Genomic DNA, 20152 nt, shown 5'->3' with positions numbered 1-20152 from the left:
TTTTATTAATTGTTTCATTTTTTTGTCAATGCGACTAGGACCAGAGCTTCATTCTACAGGTTTTAGAACTGGGTGTAAAAGATGCACAGATCTTGCCCTGACTCACTCCAGAAACTGAGAAAATGCAGGTCTTTGCAAGGTCAAAAAGTTTAGTCATAAGTGTACAGAATGTAAGGTACATGCAAGGAACATGATGCGCTTAGCTCCTGACAGTGAAATAACTGAAGTTGGATAGTAACCATCTTTATAGCTTCAGAGAAGAGCTGCTGAAACATAATCTTGAGGATAAACCAATGAATGACAGTTTTCATTTTTTTTCAAAATCCATAATATAGACAAACTCTGAAGTTTGCTGCTCAAGGCCAACATGCATTACAGATTATCTTGCAGTTTAGAGAAGTATTCTACTGGCACCCAGACTCAGATCTTGAAGAAATTTTCTGAAGAAGGTAGGGAAGAAGCAAACACTTTGGTGCAGGCCATTTTTCCAGTTTCTCCCCAGCATGCAGCAGCATGCATCAAATAAAAGAAGTGCTTCATATGGCTATTTTTATTGGGTGTTATTGGTTGTACTATTTTTGAAAGTTTTGTTGTTGACCTAACTGCTGAGTTTAGAAAGCCACAAGAGATCAGTGGTTACATGCAAATGATTTTAAGGCAGGCCAAGGGCATCCAGAGGCGGCCTCAGGTGGAGGTGGATATATATGATTTTTCTCACCTTAAAAGGTTGATGAGACAAGATGAAGAATGTCACAGGTTTTACAACCTTTGGGATTCAAGTGATTGAAAAAGTTATGAAACTACAAGAGTTTAGAAACTCCCAAGTGTCACATGCTTGACAGAGCCAGGAGGTTTGAAAGGAGCCAGTTTCCTAAATAGTCAGGTCTTTATAGAGAGCAACAGTGAAGTTTTTAGAGCTGGCTGTGCTGGAGCCAGTTCCAGGTCCTAAAACCTCTGTTGGCTGTGTTCCTCCCTCAAAGGAGAAGTCCCCTCCCTAATTCATTGCAACCTTTTTATTGCAGAGATGCTGTGTTATAGCATCATTGTTTAAAACAGGTGCTTCGATTTGAATTGCATCACTATTTCAGCTTTGACAATGAAATGGAGGAGTAATGCTTGAACTGTAGCTCCTAAGAAAGTAAATGAAGCATGCTGTTGGCGAAGTCAGAGGAGATGGAGCATTACAGTATCTCTGAAGCTAGCCTAAAAGCACTCTGTATAATATTGAAATTTATTTCTATTTGATTTTTTATTTGTTAAACTCAGTCCACTGTGTGAAAAAAAAAAATAAAAGAAAAAGAAAAAAATTCACTCATTTCTTTTCAGGCATTGTCTGACTCAGAAGACAAGGCAGTAGTGGGTGGAAAATAGAAAGAAAATTGGTTTTCAACAGTGCCTAAGTTTTCCAAAAGGGTTACAGCCATGTCACTCAGACTGCAGGTAGAAGTACTTGAGTCTTCCAAAGTCAGATGAGCGGTATATAGAATGGAACAGATGGATTCCTCTGTATGGCAACACCATTTATCATAACAAGCTTTACAGGAGTGGTGGGACCAGCAGCTAGCTATGCTGCCTCAAAGCCAGCTGAGGATCTCGGTGGACCTGGTTCAGTTTTGCATTAACCAAACTGACCTAGCGTTTCTGCACCAGCCGGGTTACTTTGGGTGAGGTCCAAATCCAACACATGCATATTTAAAGATAGTTTTTCAGAAAGCAGTTATGTTGCCGAGTCAATTGGATATATCTTAAAATTCACTGGCCTGCCCTGAGACAAGGCAAACCTGGACCATCTTGCCCAAACTCTGGCTCCTGCTGTCACCAAACCTAGGACACCTACACTACCAATATGCACTCGCATACCCTAGGCAGAGAGGAAGACTAAGAAGAATTTAGGGCATGGCGACAAGGAGTCTCAAATAGGATTGAATGCTTGGACATGCTGCATCTTACATGGATTTCTCAGCAAAGAGATGCTGACAGCCTGAGCCTACACGTACTCCTCCTGCAGAAATGTAGCACCTGCTGCAATGGTCTAGGCATATCTGGTGGCTCTGTGTCCAGGCTCATGAATACGCACTCTGTTGTATCTGCACAGGATTTGGAGTGCAGCTTGGTGAGCTATGTTCCCTATGGATTCAGGCACGGTCACGGCTGAGTGTAACACACCTGGAGACTATATGTGGACTGAAGTATATGTGTTATTTCAAAGTTAACTGGAAGTATGTGTGTATATCTGGACTATATGTGTTGGAAGTATAGTCAGGATGCGTCTGCTGCGTCTCAGCAATTGAAGCTGGGGGGCTGGGGGAGAGGGTTGGAATCTGCCTGGACTGAGTGAGACACCAGCATGTGATGCTCAAGGAGAGGAGGATGAAGTCCTTTTCAAAACTGCTGTCAGAGAAACATGAGAGAGACGGGAAGGCTCTTGCATTAGAGAGGCTAGACTGCTGATGTTAAAAGACAGCATGTGTGTGACTCTTTGAGTCATCTTGTGCTTCACTTTTTGAGCTGCTCATTGCATTGCAAAATCAACTTTTTTAGCTTGGCCACAAACAAGTATAGTTTGACTAGTCCGTTTCCCATGAAAGATGAATCAGCTTCACTTTCAGACCCCCTATATAGGACTGCTTAAAAGTCAAAACAGATGTAGCAATCAGCTAAGCAAAAGGAGTGCAGAGAGAAAGTTAGCAGGGAATCCTGCTATCACTAAATTTACCTACAAAGCACTATAACTTTGTATCATTTTTACATCTTTCCATTGGCTGCAAATATGAGAAAAAGTACTCTGCAGAGTGCTGAGTGCAATCACTTACTGCTAAGCCAAAATTTTTATTACTGGAAAAACAACAAGTCTGGAATTTTTTGCCAAAGGCAATGTGTCAGTGCATATGAAAATCAGTGTAGGTCCAGATGAGTTGTAGGACAGAAACATATCCTCCTCTCCTAAGCCTAAAATATGGGTTATTTCATCATTCCTAAGGTATGTATCTGCAGAAGAAGCAGGAAAGATATTTCTTTAGAAGAGTTTCCCAGTAACACCTGATAGCTAGGATTAGACTCAGATTAAGAAATTAACCACCATCCTCTACAACTAGAACACTCAAATGAAAATTTTCTACAAACCCCTGGGGACTGTGTTGGCAGCTAGAGAATGTTGTAACAATTACCCTGTAAAACATGGAAGGAGGTGAGTCACCACAACCAAATTAGCATCAGATAAAATGGGCTAAATTTCCTCAGCTGCTCACAGTCAGAAGGAAATATCACTTGCAGCTGCTAGACCTGGTAGTCAGGTACCAGTACAGGTTTCAGAGGAAGCTCAGAAAGGAGCTGCATGAATGTTTAAACTGATGGATTAACACAGTTTCCATGCAGGCTTCAAGAACTGAATCAAGGTACAAAGCTTGCAAGTGCTACTGGGAAGAGGAAGATTCCAGGCCTTTTTATCCCAGGTAATAACACCTGCCTGAGAAGTGTTTTGCAAATCACTCACTGCTGCCATCCCAGGAAAATACAGAAAGGAACCTAATCTGGTGCCAATTTGGGTCTACAGGATGATATGAATAGATTAATACAAAGCTGCCATATGACTTTCCATTTGCCATTCATTCTCCAAGACATACTGTTGGTTTGTACGTAGCAAAAGAGGGAGAGTATTGTTCAGCACAAGGTGAAGGAGAGTTACAAGAAGAACAACCTCCCCAGCTGTGACTTAGTACCATGCAGTTGTCCTGTTTCTTACTGTCATGCTAAGAAAGCTCTACAGAACTCCCACAGTCACCAAAGAAAAGCATGCCAGAGAGAAATTCTGCCTTGTTTTATACATTCATCTTCAGTTAGGATGTTCAGTTATTTAAGCAGTCTTCTGTGCTAGCATAGTATTTTCACAATTCCCTTATCAGACCCACCTTTCTGCTTTAAATTGCTCACTGCAGGAAAGAACGCTGCTACATCACCCATGTGAAACACTCTCTGTGGCACCAGGTGAGCCAGGCATTGCACAGGAGAGCACAGGTCAAAGCAAGTGCATGGGGTGCTTGTTAGATAAACATGATGGTCCCAAGGGCCTCTTTCTACCATCAGTGCCCAACTGCAGCAAAATTCAACTGCACAGTGTGGATGTGATCTCTGAATTTCCCACGGATATACCTGTAAATACCAAGATATAGCATCTGGTGAGGAGAATAAAGGTGCAACTGTTTTATGTTTTTCTTTATGTTTTTCTTTATGATATGCTAGACTTAAAGCATTTTTCACATGGGATAATAATCATAATAATCATAATCACAAAGGGATCTCACTAAACTCAAGTTTGATGTTTGTGTGTAGTTGTACTACTGCATTAAACACTAAGGGGAACATACCTGCCTCTTTCAGAGTTCATTGGACTACACCTTTTCATTTCCAGAAGTAAAGACAATTTATATAAAATTGCTGGAAAACATTTGTTTTCAGCAAATATTTATCACCATAATCTCTGATGCACATTGTTTTTAATGTGTTTCAATGAAAGCTCTAAAAGAAAAGTTTTCTCCAATGGAAAAACATAATCTTTAGCACAAATTGTCCATAATCTCCTAAAAGAGACTTTTCTGCCAACTGTTACTTTGACCAGTGAGAGAAGTAATATACAAATTGTTTCTGTTGTTAGAAGAATTTGTTTCAAAATGTGGTATTAAAAAACTCCTGTAATCCACTATCAATCTGAAGCCACAACTCCTTGTTATGCATCTACATAGCGATACCACAGCGGAGTCATGACTTCAGTGTGCCTTTGCATAACAGACAGAAGTTGTTGTGGTTTAACACCAGCAGGAAATTAAACCCAAATAATCCACTCCCCTTACCCCTAAAGCTTCCAGTAAGAAAGGGAAAAGGCAGAGGCTATGGGCTGAGATAACGATTTCCTTAATGCAAAAAACAATGGAGTAAGAAACACGCAATAACAACAAAATTAATACCAAAAGTACACCAAGAGAGAAGGTGTTTTACCTACAGAAATGTATTCACCCTCAAGAACAAAAACAAGATGGCACATGTTCCCCACAGGCCACACCCACATGGCTTCCCAGACAAAGGCACTATGGCAACCTTCCCGTGCCCTGAACCAGTCCAGAACAAGGGCCAAGAGAAGGGGGGGCTCCCACAGACAGTGCTTCCTGACACCTTCCCATTGGAGAAGGGGAGGTGTGGAAGAACAACCTTGGCAGGCCCGCTGCAGCACTCAGCCCACCTCTCTCTGCAACCAGCAGAGCATGAAGGAAGACCACCTTCCCTAAGAGGAATTTAGAGCCTTGCATCCACACATACACAGCAGGTATGAAGACTGTTATGCCACTGCAACCTTATTATTAACATCCACCAGGCCCAGAGCCACATTTTGCATGAGCTAAAGCCAAGTTCCATTTGTAGCTTGGAGAAACTGATCTGAAGACCCAATCTCAACCAGCTCAAGGGCTTACGTTTCTGTGCCTGTGCTGAGGTTAACCTCAAAAAGTAAAACGTGCAAACAGTGCTAATGACAATTTTGGGAAGCAGATCACTTGCAAATACAGCAATTTTAGTTGTAACAAGAAGCTGTATTCTCTTTCTGCAATTTCCATTTTTAAAACTTATCTGCCAGGTGAATTCATTTGTCTTTTTCAAATATAGGAAACATAGTGAAGTATGGAAATCTTGTAGTGTAAGTGATTTTGGCTATATTGTGAAACAAGACAACTAAGGAATTCAGCTGGAATTACTCATTGTAAACATTGTCCAAAAGCACAGTCTTTCATGTCAAGAGGGTCTCATTTCTGCCTCCTCTGCTTGGTAGAAGTGTTTCCTCTGTGTGTCTAGCAGAAGACTCTCCACTGTGGACCAGAGGGTGCTTCCCAGCACTTAAAAATCCCAGCTGGAGACATACTGTGTCATGTATGTAATTCAGACAAGGCTTTTATTAGCACTGCCAGCAACAGGGATTTTTTGAGTGCTCTGTTGCCATCAGGCAGGGTGTGGTGCAAGGTTATTAAACTGCCTCTGCCACTTAGTTTTCATCTGACACATGCTTAATTGTGAGGATGTCCTTCCTCTTATTAGTGTTTGAATCAGTCCCACTGTTGATGCAAAGTGTTGTCCAAATCATGTTATACAGTAAAAAGTATTTAAAGCTACAGCCATAGTATTATTGTAGAGGCAAGTTCAGATGGCATGTTGTGTCCTCACATTTCTCAGCATCAGCCAGGAATAGCACTGTCTTATTCCTGATGGGCAGAGATACAGTAGTTGACATAACAAAGGGACTGTCCTGGATGCCCCTGTGGGGAGAGGAGGGCTGCAGTGTAACCCATAAATAAGAGAGAGAGACTTTATTCAATATTCTCTGTCATCTCATGCTATTTCTATTAATTATATGGAAGGAAACTGGTGTTGAAGGGAGAATGAGAATGTAGAAAAGAAGGAAATGTGTGAAGTAAGTGGCTTCTCAACCTTGTTGAATGGTTGGGAATATTATGTACTAGAAGCTGTTGATGAAATGTGCAGTGTTCAGATGTTAAGGACTGAAATCAGAGTCTAGGGTCAAAAAGAGGTTGATGTTCTTACACTAGGAACAAATTTCACAAGCTGTGTAGCTTTGCTATATCATAAATAGCTATAGTCCTTCCTTCCAGCTTTTAATCCATCAGGGCATCAAATTACAGTGACAAATCAAATTACAATTTCAAATCTTGGAAGCCGGATATGCTTCTCCTAACCTCTGCTCCCTGAAGCCTACCTGTGATTGCCAGCTCCAGCAAGCCAAGTAAATAAAACACTTTGGGGAGTGGGAACGGAATAGTTAAGTGTTGAAATAATCAGACTAGAAAACAGCACTCACCTTTTTAAAACATCTACACTGCTTTCTGCAGGGAGCAGAGACAGTTTTAAATGACAGCTGGAGGCAATGACAAGTCCTCTTCATTACTCCCTATGATGCAGAAAGAGTCTTGGGAAAGGGAGGCCCTTGTTCATCTGTAGTCCAGGTAAACAAGGCACCTGGAAAATAAGATAAGCCACTCTTTCTGAAGCCAGCCCATGTTCTGGTATGGTTTCCTGGAGAGCCCTGTACATTCAGTTCTGACAGAGTCCCTTTAGACTGATTGCAAGAGGGAGTCTAATTCTGCCAGCTTAGTAAATGCTGTGTTCATCTTACCTAAGCTGTCTTGTAAAAGAAGCATGGTTAGACGTTAGTGGAAAACAGTAAACAAAACTAAGCATGCAGCAGCTAACGTAACTACACGTTTGGGGCAGAGAGGAGTGGGTGCTGTTCTGGATGATAGCCACAGTTCAAAGCCTTAGTCCATGTGTTTTGATCATTAGACTGCTGGCAACTGATCAGCAAATGTGACCAAGGCTGACGTCTTCTGTTTGGAGGGTGGGTGGTATGTGAGAGTGCATGTGTATTTATAGCTGGAGTCAGGACAGATGACAGCAATTAGGTACTCTGTTGCAGCAACTTCTGTGCTTCTCATGTTTTGCTTTTTTCTACTTTTTAGTTTTACTTTAGTCCAGAATGTTTTGGCAAACATGGAGAGAAATAGAGAGTTTATATAGGACATATATGTGTAAGGCTAGATATATTAGATTCTGGTTGGTGTGAAATCTCTGCCTAGCCTGCCACAGAAGAGATTTTAACCAGGTTCTGCCATTAGTGAGCACTCTGGTCCTAACACTGTAAATTTTGATCATCCATTTTTCCTCGGTTTCTTAAATTAATCTAATGCTGTGTTGCACTAGAAGGGGAAGACATGCTATCCACCCTTGCTTTGCAGTCTTTTGGGTTCACACTAGTATCTGGCATGCTCAGCCAGTTCAGCTCACTCATCTAGCAGGAAGAAGCTGTCACTTGCCTTTGAGGGCATTGTTTGCAGCCCAATGAGTTTGCTACTACAGCTTAGAGCAGGAATGAGAATTGACAGAAGAGGGAAGGGCCAGAATGCCTTTTTTTCAGCACTAGTCCTGGTTCAAATCAGCCTGAACTGCTTGGTAAACCACACCCATAAATACTTTCAAATTATATAAAGGTTTGACTTAAGTATTTGTTTTACCTAGTATTTCCATAAGCTCTGGTAAAATTGTCTAGATGCCAGTGGCTCTTGGCAGAAAATAAAACAGTCCTCTACCCACTTCCAGGGAAACAGTAGCAGATGTGAACTGGGAAAGCCTGTACCCTGGAGAATGTTTAACCGGGTAGGCAAGCCCTGAGTACCAGCTGCACCCGTTCTGGAGAGGACAGCACCACAGATGCAGCACTGTGGAAGTCACCTCTCCTGACTCACAAACTCTCTTCAGTACCAGGTTACTTCTGTTAGCAAATGGAGAGTGACATCTGCAGCCCTTTCCTTCTCTCCTCAAGCTCCTGGGTACAGCTAATTCTGGTCTATTTGGTGATGAAGGCAGGGTTAGTACTGAAGAAGGGAAAAGGAAGCTTTCTGTGCTCTTGCCTGTGCCACACAATTCCTGTGCTGAAGTCACAGAGTCCTTCCTTGGCTCAGATCTCTTGTGGTGTGCTGACAGGTAATAGTCCTGCCCTGCCTGCAAGGGCTGGGCTGCAGCTCAGCTGAGGGAATGTTTCTGAAACTAGTTCAAGTCTCAGTGCTGCAGAAACTCTTGAGCTCTCAAATGACCATTACTTTTGCTAAGCTCCTGAGAGCTGTATAGGCTATGCTGGTCCTGCCACACTGTCACAGGTGCAAGAACTGTGCAGATGTGAGCCATTGCCACCCCACCTCAACAGGGCCTGGACTTTACATGCTGTGACAAAACAAGCACTGGTAGGAGAGAGGCTAGGTGGAGGTGTGGATGAAAAAGCACAGAACATGAAGAAGAAATGCGGTACTACTTACCATTAAACATTTTTAAGCAAAACTCATCTGTGTGTCGTCTGTTCCCCTTCATCTTTTTCATTATATCCATCAGATATTTTTAGTCTATTGGCTTTTGGATTTGTTGCTTTCCTTTCTGAAAAGGAAAGGGGAAAAAATACATGCTTTTATAGATTGGCAGCAGCTGCCGCAAATGTTGCTTCCTAAACCAATATAACGAGCAAGTTTAATTTTAAATTCAAAGTACTGTTACAAAGCGAGACTCAATTTTCTATTTATTGCACACCCAATACCACTGGTGGTTTCAAGACCTGAGTCTACATCACTCTGGATTCAATTATCCATTTTAAAAATAAGCCAACAAATTATGCTAGTTCTGTCAGTGAGTCAGAAAGCATCTTCCTGTATTTGAACTAAACCCTGATGAATTTAAGGGTTGTTCTGTGATCCTGCTTCTGAAGAATGGTCTTCATTTAATCTGTTCACTCTTCAACCTTAAAGCAGCAGGGTTTGCCCTGCTGAGGCTGGCACATGGCCCCAGGTGCCTGCAGACCCCCAGGACCAGCCCCCAGGCATGCCCCCAGGACCAGCCTTCCAAGAAAGGCACCACCCCGAGAGCTAGATCAGAGGTTAGCTTGCACCCCAATACCAGGTCAAGTGTGACCAAGGATTAAGGCATTCCTTTTGGATGGTGGGTTTCCCAGGTATTGCAGCTGGATACTAGACTGTGGACAGTATCACAGCTAAATGGTTTCTGTAGATTAGGATGAACTTATTCTCTGAGTGGTCCACGTTTTCTTACTAAAGAATTTAGAGCACCTCTCTTCTCACAATTGGACCCTGATTGCTGGGAAGAGAGTATTTTTTGTGTAACAGTATCAGCTGCAGGCTTACCAATGACACAGCCTCCTCACATTTCTCCCTCTCCTCAGATGTTTTCTGCACTGTGGGGAAGATACGCAAATTGGGAAAGTGACACTTCATGTTAATGGAGGATGGTATTCATTTTTACAGCTTCCAGAGTCTTTGTGTCGCTTAGTAGTATGTGTAATAAAAAGGAGTACAGAAAGCTATTTGTAATTGTATTAACATGTATGTTTTGTCTTTTATTTACTTTTATTTACATTAATTTATCATGGCTTTGGAAATCTGTATTTGTGTATTATTTCCTCTTCATGTATAAAGCAAATGTACAGATCCATCAAAATAAGTAAGCAGAAAGGACTGGGCTGTGTTGTGGGGAAAAGCTGTCCAGTTCAGAACAGGCAAAGGATCTTCCATTTTTTCAGATGTAGGTAACAGTGGCCTTTCAGCCTGCTTCCAAAGTGCAGAGGTACAACTTTTACCTCTCCAGCAATTAAAAAAATACACTAGCTACGATATGAGATACATTTGCAATGATTTAAAAGACATAAACCTGAAATGGAAATTAAAAGAAACAAGAATTGTTCGGGATAAAGAAAGATGGGGTCGACTGAAGAGACATTTAAAAGATGTTTTACTGCAAAATCAGTCTCATGGAATAATCACATTAGAAGCCATACATTAGAAGCCTTGCATCAGAAGCTGTTATAATCCTAATTACAATGTCTTTCATAAATTTCTTATTCTAAACTTCCACAAAGCTCACTAGCATCTTCATAACCAATTGCTAATTGCTATGTTTTACACAGCTTACAGCAATGTATCTTTTCTATCCAATCATATAACTCTGCTAAAACTTATTTCTGTATCATCTACTTTTTATCAACTCTATAACAAGAACTTCTATTGCTAAACTTTAATTGTATTCTACTATCTTACTTAACATATTTGTTCATTTATATGAGGCCTATATCTACTTGCTTAAAACATATTTCTGCTTAAACTACAAATCTTTATTCTTATTTCACGTCTGTTTCACTATTCTATTCTAAACCATCAAGTCTTCTCCAAGGTCTTAGGTCAAACATTGTAGCCATATCTGAGTTTGTATGCTCCAGGACTTGGAAGCTTTCTGTGCCTGCATTTCCTGCAAAGAATTCCTTCAAAAAACTAGAAAAACTAGAGAGAGGTGAGGAGGCAAAATATAAGCAAGCAGGTTTGTCACATAAGCAATTCTTCCAGGCTCTAGATTAGTCATTTTTCTGTTTTAAAAACTGGGTTTTTTTCCTGCTTAAATGTTTATGGGTGTTTTCTTTAAACTGTTCAAAACTAGCTTCAATATTTGAGTACAGGGAAAAACTAAGAGAACATGTAGTGCTAAGCAGAGAAGTCACCCAACCAGCCTGTGTGAAGATACTTCCCTGCCAAAGTACTTTAGGTAGGAAAAACCCACTAAGTACCTTTGAGGGCTAAACTGAGAAGTCCAAATGTTGAAGATTTTGTTGGAAGCAAAGATCTTCTTGGAGGAAGTAATCTGTAGACACCGCCTTTTCTGATCTCATTTTCCCCTGCTAAGACAGCCAGTAAGCCAGGCTTTTTCACTAACTAGGTATTTATCAATATTATTAGGGCAGGAGAGGGAGAACAGTCTCATATTCTGAAGCTGAGTTTCTGTAAAGAAACAGGAACCTGACTTTTTGATTCCCTCAGAAAAGCTGTTTCTTTTAGTGTAAAAACATGCAGCTCCTACTGGTGTCCACTGGAATTTGATGAGTTTCTAAAAACTGCCTTTTGACAGCATCAATAATCAGGCATACAAAGCATCTCTGATGTCTTCCTGGCTGTAGCAGTTTGTTTATCCAGTTGCTGAGAGAATAAATACCTATATCTCTCTGTAAGGAGGCTTCCTGGAGCTGCCTGCAGCTTACAGACTCAGGCACTGTTGCTGGCTCTTTAGCATAGATACCGGTTCAGTCTTGTCATCAATGAGGAGTGGGAGGGAGTGTAAGGGACTTTCTGAGAACATCCTCAAAGGGGTCTAATGTGGTATATGCCAGCTAAGAGTTTCTTGTAATAGCAATTGGCAGATAAAAGAGAAAAGAGACTGCAAGTGAATACAGAGAGAGAGGTAACTGTGCAAACCCCAGCCTGTTGTGAGTCAGTTACAAGTAACATGCACCTGGCACTGCAAAGATGCTTCCAGCCATCTCTTACACTAAGTTAATACAGTTCCAGAGCCAAGAGCAGCTTTGACGCTTGTTTGCTCATTATTAAACATTGGAATAGTATTTTTTGCTAGTATTCTATCCAAAAAGTCATCCAGACTAGAACTGCAGGTGCTGCCCTTTGGTGTGAATCATAGCGTAAATATTGCCACACTCACTGCTTGTCACAAACAGGTTTATTTCAAAATGACCATTGCCAAATTCCTCCTTTGTTTGGCTGTTTTACAATCCTTCCTCGATTCCTGACAGCACAATGCAGTTGGGAGGTGAGAGAGATGGTCTTGGTTTTGTCCCTCATCACCCTTGGAGGCACAAGCTGTACAATTTACCGGTGAAAGAAGGTGAGAGATCTCTCATATGACCATTCCATAAGATAAACAAACATGCTGATTTCACACAGTCATTTTTTTTCGCAATGTAACCACAAATCTATTACATCCGATTTCCTGCACAGCCTGTGTGCAATGCATTCTGGTAAAATAAGGGGAGGTGTCTGGTGCAGGGAGACCCTGGAGTGCACTGCTGAGCTGACTTAAGTCTCTGCCTGGGGACACAATGTTGCACAATCATCACACTGCATAGCACAGCTTGCCCTGACCCCATCTCCTCCCCTCTCTCACCTTACTGTCTTTCTGTACAAGGGCTTCTGAGGAGATACAGAGGGCATTGCAGCAAGAGGGACACATCTCTCATCAGACCTCCAGCCATCCCACTCTCCCTTTGCAACACCGTGCCTTCAGGCTGTCGTCTACAGTAAGAATCTGGTAAACAAGAGCACAAATCAAGAACCAACTTTGTGACCTATTTAATGGGAAAAAGACTATGTCGACCCAAGATACTGGCAAAACTAGTTTCATTGCAATAGCTGCTAGCCAAGTAAGTCATGTGCACATGCATTTAAAGTTACCATGCTAGCAGGGCTGCTGCTTCACACTTTCAAACATCTCTGTGAAGGCTTGGTTGGATAGGAGTGCATCTAGGCACATGCTGCTTCTGCAGCAGCAAGAAGAGTCTAAGAGTTGTTTCTGCCCATGTTAGTGGTGTCTGGATGTACCCCTCTGACCAGGCTCTATACCAAAGAACACACTATAGAGGACACTGCTCTCCAATCTGTCTTCTGCTGCATGCTTTCAGTTACCTCCTCCATGCAGATAGAGAACTGGGCAACATGAGAAGAAGAAAAGGAAAGGTTTGCAGGAATGTTTACAGCACAGGGGATGGCTTTTGAGTCAAAGAAAAGGGGGAAAGGCAACAAACCAAACACATCTATTCCAGTCTGAGGAAGCTCCAAAGAAATCAAATTATTCCAGTGACAAAAGAAAACTCTACTGAAGACACTAAGACAAGAAAGCATAAAGCAAGGCTAAAAAAGCCATAAGAAGGTCTATGTAAAACAGCAGCTTTGATCTTCTGCCCTAACCCTGCTGGTTTCCATGAACAAGTAATGTGACTGCTAATCTCATCTGTGAGTGGCATAGGTTCATCAACTCTTGTCTGAAGAAAATGTTCAGCTTGTGATGCTAAGAACATTCTCCTCCACACATCAATGCAATAATAACTTTTAACAGAAGAAACCAGGAAAGACTGAAAGAGAATGAGAATCTTCCTTCTGTCATGAAACACATTGTACACAAACAGCAACACTACCGCCATAGATTCACTGTATTTAAGCCCTCAGTTTGGACCCTTTGGAACTGGATATATATATATATATATATATATATATATATATATATATATATATGAAATATTCTGTAACATTTGTACAGGTTGAAACAAAACACTAGTGATCCTCATACATTTCATTGCAGAAAGTAACCCTGGCAAAAACTGCTGTGTGGTCTTCACAGTAGCTTTGGAGCAGGAAGAAAATTTCTTAACAGTTCCACTTGGCCTCCATAGCATACAATTTGCTTACACAACTCTTTGAAATTTGTTAATTTCTCAAGTCAGGTGTCAAAAAATGTCAGGTTACTCTCCATTTAGTCTTCTGAGAAACACTGTCTTAAATTATACATTCTTCAAAAGACACTTTATTCAGTAGACTGCATATATGTGCCCTATGATTAGTTTTTTATTTTAGTCTTCCTGAAATTTAGTACAGTGCTGGGAAAAAAAAAAAAAAAAAGATGCCGCACATTACAAGTGCATAAAAGACTTAGTATTATCAGCTGTTCCCCAAGCAGGAAAAAATAATTCTTCCATCCCACTGAAGCAGAGAGCTTAGGCATTTAGGGCTTAATCCTGCAAACATTCAAAAGTGTGTGTGTGTGTGTGTGTGTGTGTAGTTTATTCATGTGAGTGAATTGACAGAATTATATGAGACCACTTTTGTGGATAGTAATACAAGGTATGGTTTTTTGTGTCTTCAGAACATGATTGGAGGTTCCTGCCAATTGTTGTAGAAATGCCATCTATAGAAATGGGAAAGTCTTAATATTTCTAAAAAGTATAATGAATAATGCATTACTCAGGCAATATATTGACCTTTAGTGATGATTCTTTCATCTTAACTGCTTTTCTAAAATGCTTTCCTAGGAAAATGATGGATGTTTATTATCATTGTAGGTTTCTGCTACTGATGAGAAGCACATTGTCACATCCTACTTGGCAGTCACAAAATGCTCAATCTTTAGTGATTTCACTTACCTCAGATTTCACCTAATAAGAAACAGCCAAACGGAAAAGCAAAACTTATCCTGGCTTTGCCTCCTCCTTTGTCTGTAGGATGCCTGCTTTCAGTGCAAAGTCTTGAACTCTGTAGACAAGGATATTGCACTGCCCATTTACTTCAACATACTTCAGTTTCTTTACAAAAGAAGCACAGGTAGGAATTGTTCTTCTTAGCTATAATTCATCAGTTCCAAGAATCTATCTGACTTCAGTAATAACACAGAGGTAGCTGTGGGATGTTCTGCAAGTAAATGAGAGAGCAACTGAACTGTGGACATAAACATCAACATGGATGGCAAAAGAAGTAGTGTAAGGGCAGAACCAATGCATTTTCATTATGCTGGGACTCACTTTTGTCTCCTGTTCATTCTTTTCTCTCTGTATCTCTTCTCATGCTCACTGAGCAAGTGAAAACTGTGCCAGATAGGAGCTATAGATGCTCAGATCGGGGAACACTGCAGTGCAACTGCCAAGCACTGGTTTGTGGCAGCTGTGGTCTCCCTGGCTTTCCCCCAGCAGAGGCTCTGGTTTGGTTTTCTTCTCTTCTATCAAAAAGCCGCCTTCCAGGCAAGTTGGAGATTTCTCCCTTTCACACCTGACTTGTGATGGCTAATGTCATCAAAAGGTACACCAGGGAAATAGACACGTGGATCATGTGGTGTCCTTGGTCTTATATTCTCTATGGGAAAAACAAACAAGGTATTGATGATCTGACTAAGGGAGTGGGAGCAGGACAAGTGTGAATCTCACCATATATTCTGTATTGCCTACCTAGCAAAACTCTTACTAGCACACTTTCAGCTCAGCCTACGTAAGGATGCACGGTAAGGCACTGTATGCTTCACTATGATTCATGTGAAACTTGCAGATTTTCTTGACTAGGAAGGTTGTTTGAGAAATGTGAGGTAGTCCTGGTGGTTTCCAGATCCAATGGGAAGGAGTAACAAAATGGAAATACAGGGAAAACAGGCAACAAGCAAATGAATTATGCATATACACAACTGCAAGTACATAACTGAAGGTAAGGATAAGGTTGTCCATGGACCTGAGGGTAAAACTGTTCCTATATGATATATCTCCTTTGCTTAGCTTTCATAAAGAGCCACCCACAGCTCTAGTATCTGCAGTTTTATTAAAAAAAAACACCCTGCAGCTGAGTGGCTGTGAATGTACCTTTGCTCTACTATGTGAGAACAGTATACTCTTGGATTTCTCTGCTCAAGAAAAAGAACAGCAAAAGGTCAGCCAAGACTTCACTGGGCCATGTCTGTTATTTTCTCCTTTAAGCCAGTAGTGAATTCAGGATGTGAAACTACATCTGAGCTGAATTGAATTACAAATGCAGTAGACAATTTTTTTTTAAATTTTCTTTCCAGTGTTTTGCATAAAAAGTGATTCAAGCCCTTGTCAAAGAACATACTAGCTATTCACCTTTAAAAAAAAATAAAAATCAGTTTTTGGCTTTCATCTTCTTCCACTAAAGTTTGGGCAGTGCTGCAGCAACACATATGCTGTTTGTCAGCCCAGAAAATTTGTTTCTGCAACCAGGTTCTAGCTAGGAAAATACGTAGAAATTAGTCCTGACAACTGTGTGGAGGTTTTATAGAGACACTAGTCCTGAATTATTTTCAGGCTTGATCCCCTACTCCCTCACAGGTCTTGGTTAACAAAGCATTTTTAGTTAATGTTTATGGAAGAGAAAGGTGTTTAATCAATGCAAAACACTGCCTTCAGTAGTGATACCACTTCAATGAGGTATTTTGTCATCTCTTTTTTTTTATTATCTTCAGTCAAGATCTAGCCAAAAACACACAATGTACATTAACACAATATCTAGGGTGGCTGATGGCCTCTGCTTTTCTCAAAGGATAGTGATAAGGCAAGACTAACACTTAATGAAATCAAATTTGACAGAGTGAATGGTCTTGGTGGTAAAACTTGGGGACAAGGGGGAGGAAGAGCTTATTTTTGCTATTTTTATTTTGAAGAATTTGAGGCATAAAAGAGCACTATAAAGGTCAATGAACTGACTTGATGGGTGGAAAAGTCGGGGGAAACATTAGAAAATCACACATATTCTGCTTAAGCCAACTATCAGGAACTTCTAGCAATTCTGTACTTTGTCTGTCTTCATTTTCATTCTGCATGAGGAGCTGTCAGCACACAACCTTAGTCATCTGAGGAAAGATTAAGAGAAAAACCACTGGCGGCAGAGAGACTTAGGGCTGAAGAGATGGACTTCTACCTCACTGAGGTTAACACAGGAGAAGCAAACAACCTCAGTGGCACTGGGTTTGTATAGGATCATCAGGCACAAAATTTGTCTTGAGTCCAGGTGAAAAGGGCATGTTACAGCCAGAGCTAAAACATGCAGAGATTTCCATGCTACACATCCTGGTATAATTTAAAAATATGTTCATATCAATTCTGGTTTGAAAGCTAACATGAAAAGCCAGACAGTTGTCTGAGTCAGAATTCTCTAAACTATTTCTGAAAGACTTTTTCGGATGACTCTTTGATTTAATGTCTCCAGTCCCCTTCAGACAAAAAAGGCAACTGAAGACTTGCATACTGGGCAAAAGGCAACGTAGTTCTTAAATGTGGCCAAATAGAGGAAGAAGTATAGGCTTGTCCCAGCTGGATTTTGCCACTTCTGCTTGGCTTTTCTTTCAGTGAGAAGTAAAGAAGAAGGGAAAACAGCTTTCTATATGGTATTAGAAATCTTACTAGACAACTCAACCAAGTCTAATACAGTATTTGATTAGAGAATACTGTTGTTTTAGTTTTAAATACTGCTTCAAGAGAAGACATTTTTAGTAATATTATGATGGAGCATTTTTATTTAAATTATTATAGTACCTTAAATACAGAACATCACTGATGTATATTTTTCCATTAATAATTGACCTTTCTTTCTAGGAATTTTAATTTACAATCCATGAATCGTTTAGGACAGTACAAACTCAGTCTATTGAACAACAGATGAAGTAATGTGTGTGATCTCATACTTGAGTTTTTTTTTTTTCATGAAACCCAGGAAAAAGATAGCTGTGCCAGTATGTAGCCATTCTTGGGTATCCTTGCCTTGTTACAATGTAAAACTATTTAGAGTGGATGTCCAGGTGCACTAATGTAGTAGTACTGCCTGAAAAAAAAAGTACAAAATTCAAGCTTATTTGCTAGGGGAAAAAAAAAAAGTAATCAATTTTTTTTCTAATATTTACATTAATATTTGCCACTGTACATATAGTCAAAATGGACACAAATGAAGAGTTTTAGGTAAACTCTAGACTGCAAGTATGTTGATTCTTTTGTATATTTCTTCACTTTCTTTCTCCCTTCCTTTCTCTATGTCTGTCTTCATCATAGTATTTGGGGATTAACCTTTTGCAGGCAGCTTGTGAATATACCTAGTTCCAGATCCAAGTGTTAGGACTGAGAGCCTCTGAAAATTTGCACTGAAACCTGCACCAAGGAAAGCCTTTGTTAACAGACATTGTAGCTGCAGCAGACTGGCAAAACCCTTAAACACAGCCTCTGCTTTGAGCAGTTACTTGGTTAGGCAAAAACAAATTCCTTAAAAAAAAAAAAGTCAGCTGGGGGAGAGGAAACAGGTGGCACTCTGTTTCGATTGCAGTGTGTGCTCAAGTGTCTGCCCTTCATGCTAATGGGAGAGTTTGGGACAACTATCAGTGGCCAGAGAGCAGAAGGCAACCCAGATACACAGCACTGGGACAGCCTCTGAACAAAGGAGTTTCATCACCACCTTTCCAGCCATGGGCAAAGGCCAAATTTTTTGCATTAGATCATGGATATGGTCTGTAATGAGTTGTTTGCAGGCCAGTGTGTAAAACAGCTTACTTTGCTAATATCCAAGTCTGACTTTGAGCAATAGAGCTCAGGGAGGGAGGAATCTGCAGGTAGAGTACACTATAATGTGAATAGTGAGGCTTGGCTTGAGCAGGCCCCAATATTAGGCAGCTGGGCCACAGTCCAGCACAGCCGTAAGCACCATCATGACCACTCCAGGTCAGGCCACTTTTCTGGTAATGCACGCACACCACAAGATAGCCTACTTATAAGAGCAGAGGAAGACTTTGGTGACAAGGATGAGAAGTGATTCTCTGAATACTCTGTCAGTCACTCACTGTGTTCTTCTGCAAGCACAAGGGAAAGGTCTAGTAAAATCCCTGTGGATGTTTCCATATGGAGCAAGAGGAAATTGCAAAAGCGTATATATAGTTGCTCATGAGACAAGTTTGAGAAGCAGTATTCGACCCTCAGTTCTGCAGCTGCTTCACTATGTATGGCCTTGTCATGGAGCCATCAAGACACTGCTGTGATATGAAACAGTTTCCTAAAGTATCTTGTTTCATGCTGGCCACTAAGTAAATCAGCTTCACTTCATACCCAGATGAATGTCCTCTTGCACATGCTCACTTTCAGTGGCAAAAGAACAACTAGTGCAGAAGTCGTTTGCCTTCTGCTGTGCTGTCCTGCAGCTTGTGGCATATATTTAGGATGCCTCATGGGCTAAGGCTGATCAAAGGAGAGATCAAAAGAAATTCTGCTCTACTGACAGTGCAAAGATTCAAATCAAGAATGTCCTTGGCGGCCATAAAAGTTCTACAAAAGACCTGGTGTTGTGTGTCTGCCACAGTGATTAAGCAGTTATTAAAAATTTGAAATTATAATGTAACTTTGGCAGCAATTGCCAGCATCCTGAGGATCAATGGGCTGACAATACTGCAACTGAATCTCAGAGACTGACAAGGCAATGCGCATTTCACTCATTTATATCACATGTATGTTCATATTCCCCAAATTGGATAACCCTGGCATTTATCTTGACTGGCAGAAACAGGAGAAGAGATGTGATGCATTATGATTTGCCATGGCTAATCATATTGGTATTGAAGAGCCTATAATAACATTGAAGAGCCTATAGTGATTTGTTCATAGTCATTCATTTGATTTCAGTTGCCACAGCTGCACATTACTGTTTCTTCTTTCCTCAGTCTTTCTGTTTGTAAAGCAGGAATAACAGCAGGTGTTATTCTGTTTCATATCACCACTGCTCTTACCCCAAAAGCACATGCAGTCATTTTGCTCTTAACCTGATTTTCAGGAAAACAAACTTTAGAACCATATTTGATTGTTTCAATTGCCTCTCTCCTCTTCTAGAAGCAGCTTTTGTTTAAGCTTCTCTCACATGATCTGTTAATGAAGCCCAGCCTGTAACTTTTTAAGTTTAAAAATAATTCCACACCTCACTCACAGTCTTTAACCTTATCATGGGAAATGCTTTCCAGCCTGTCAGCTTGTACTTTAGACACAACAGCTCCAAGAGAGAGATTTGTCTTTCATGCTATGTGACTGTTTACAATGGCTTGCAGAAGCGCAAACATTATAATCAAACACTGAATGATTTATACTTCTCTGAACTTTATTACTGTTTCTGTCTCAAAATAGAAATGCTGGATCATTAAACTAAAACAAAATGTGATTTCAAATATTAAATAGTGTGAAATCCTACCCACACCTTCT

The 20152-nt window shown here is 40.6% G+C and overlaps 1 long non-coding RNA gene across 3 annotated transcripts; it reads right to left on the bottom strand.

Annotated features, from left to right (window-relative positions):
- Positions 1-66: 66 nt before the first annotated feature.
- Positions 67-20096, bottom strand: LOC137464783 (uncharacterized). 3 transcript variants are annotated; one of them, XR_010994422.1, is made up of 4 exons: positions 19723-20096; positions 9738-9787; positions 6857-7014; positions 67-440 (listed from the first exon to the last, which is right to left on the bottom strand). It is a non-coding gene; the product is annotated as an uncharacterized lncRNA (long non-coding RNA). The 3 variants fall into 3 exon arrangements; XR_010994420.1 differs by lacking the exon at positions 9738-9787; XR_010994421.1 differs by lacking the exons at positions 67-440; positions 9738-9787 and adding an exon at positions 4354-4907.
- Positions 20097-20152: the final 56 nt, after the last annotated feature.

The sequence above is a fragment of the Anomalospiza imberbis genome, chromosome Z (assembly GCF_031753505.1).
Source record: "Anomalospiza imberbis isolate Cuckoo-Finch-1a 21T00152 chromosome Z, ASM3175350v1, whole genome shotgun sequence".
Lineage (NCBI taxonomy): Eukaryota > Metazoa > Chordata > Aves > Passeriformes > Viduidae > Anomalospiza > Anomalospiza imberbis.
Note: the sequence above shows the minus strand (reverse complement) of the source record. Positions and strands in the feature narration are given on the sequence as shown.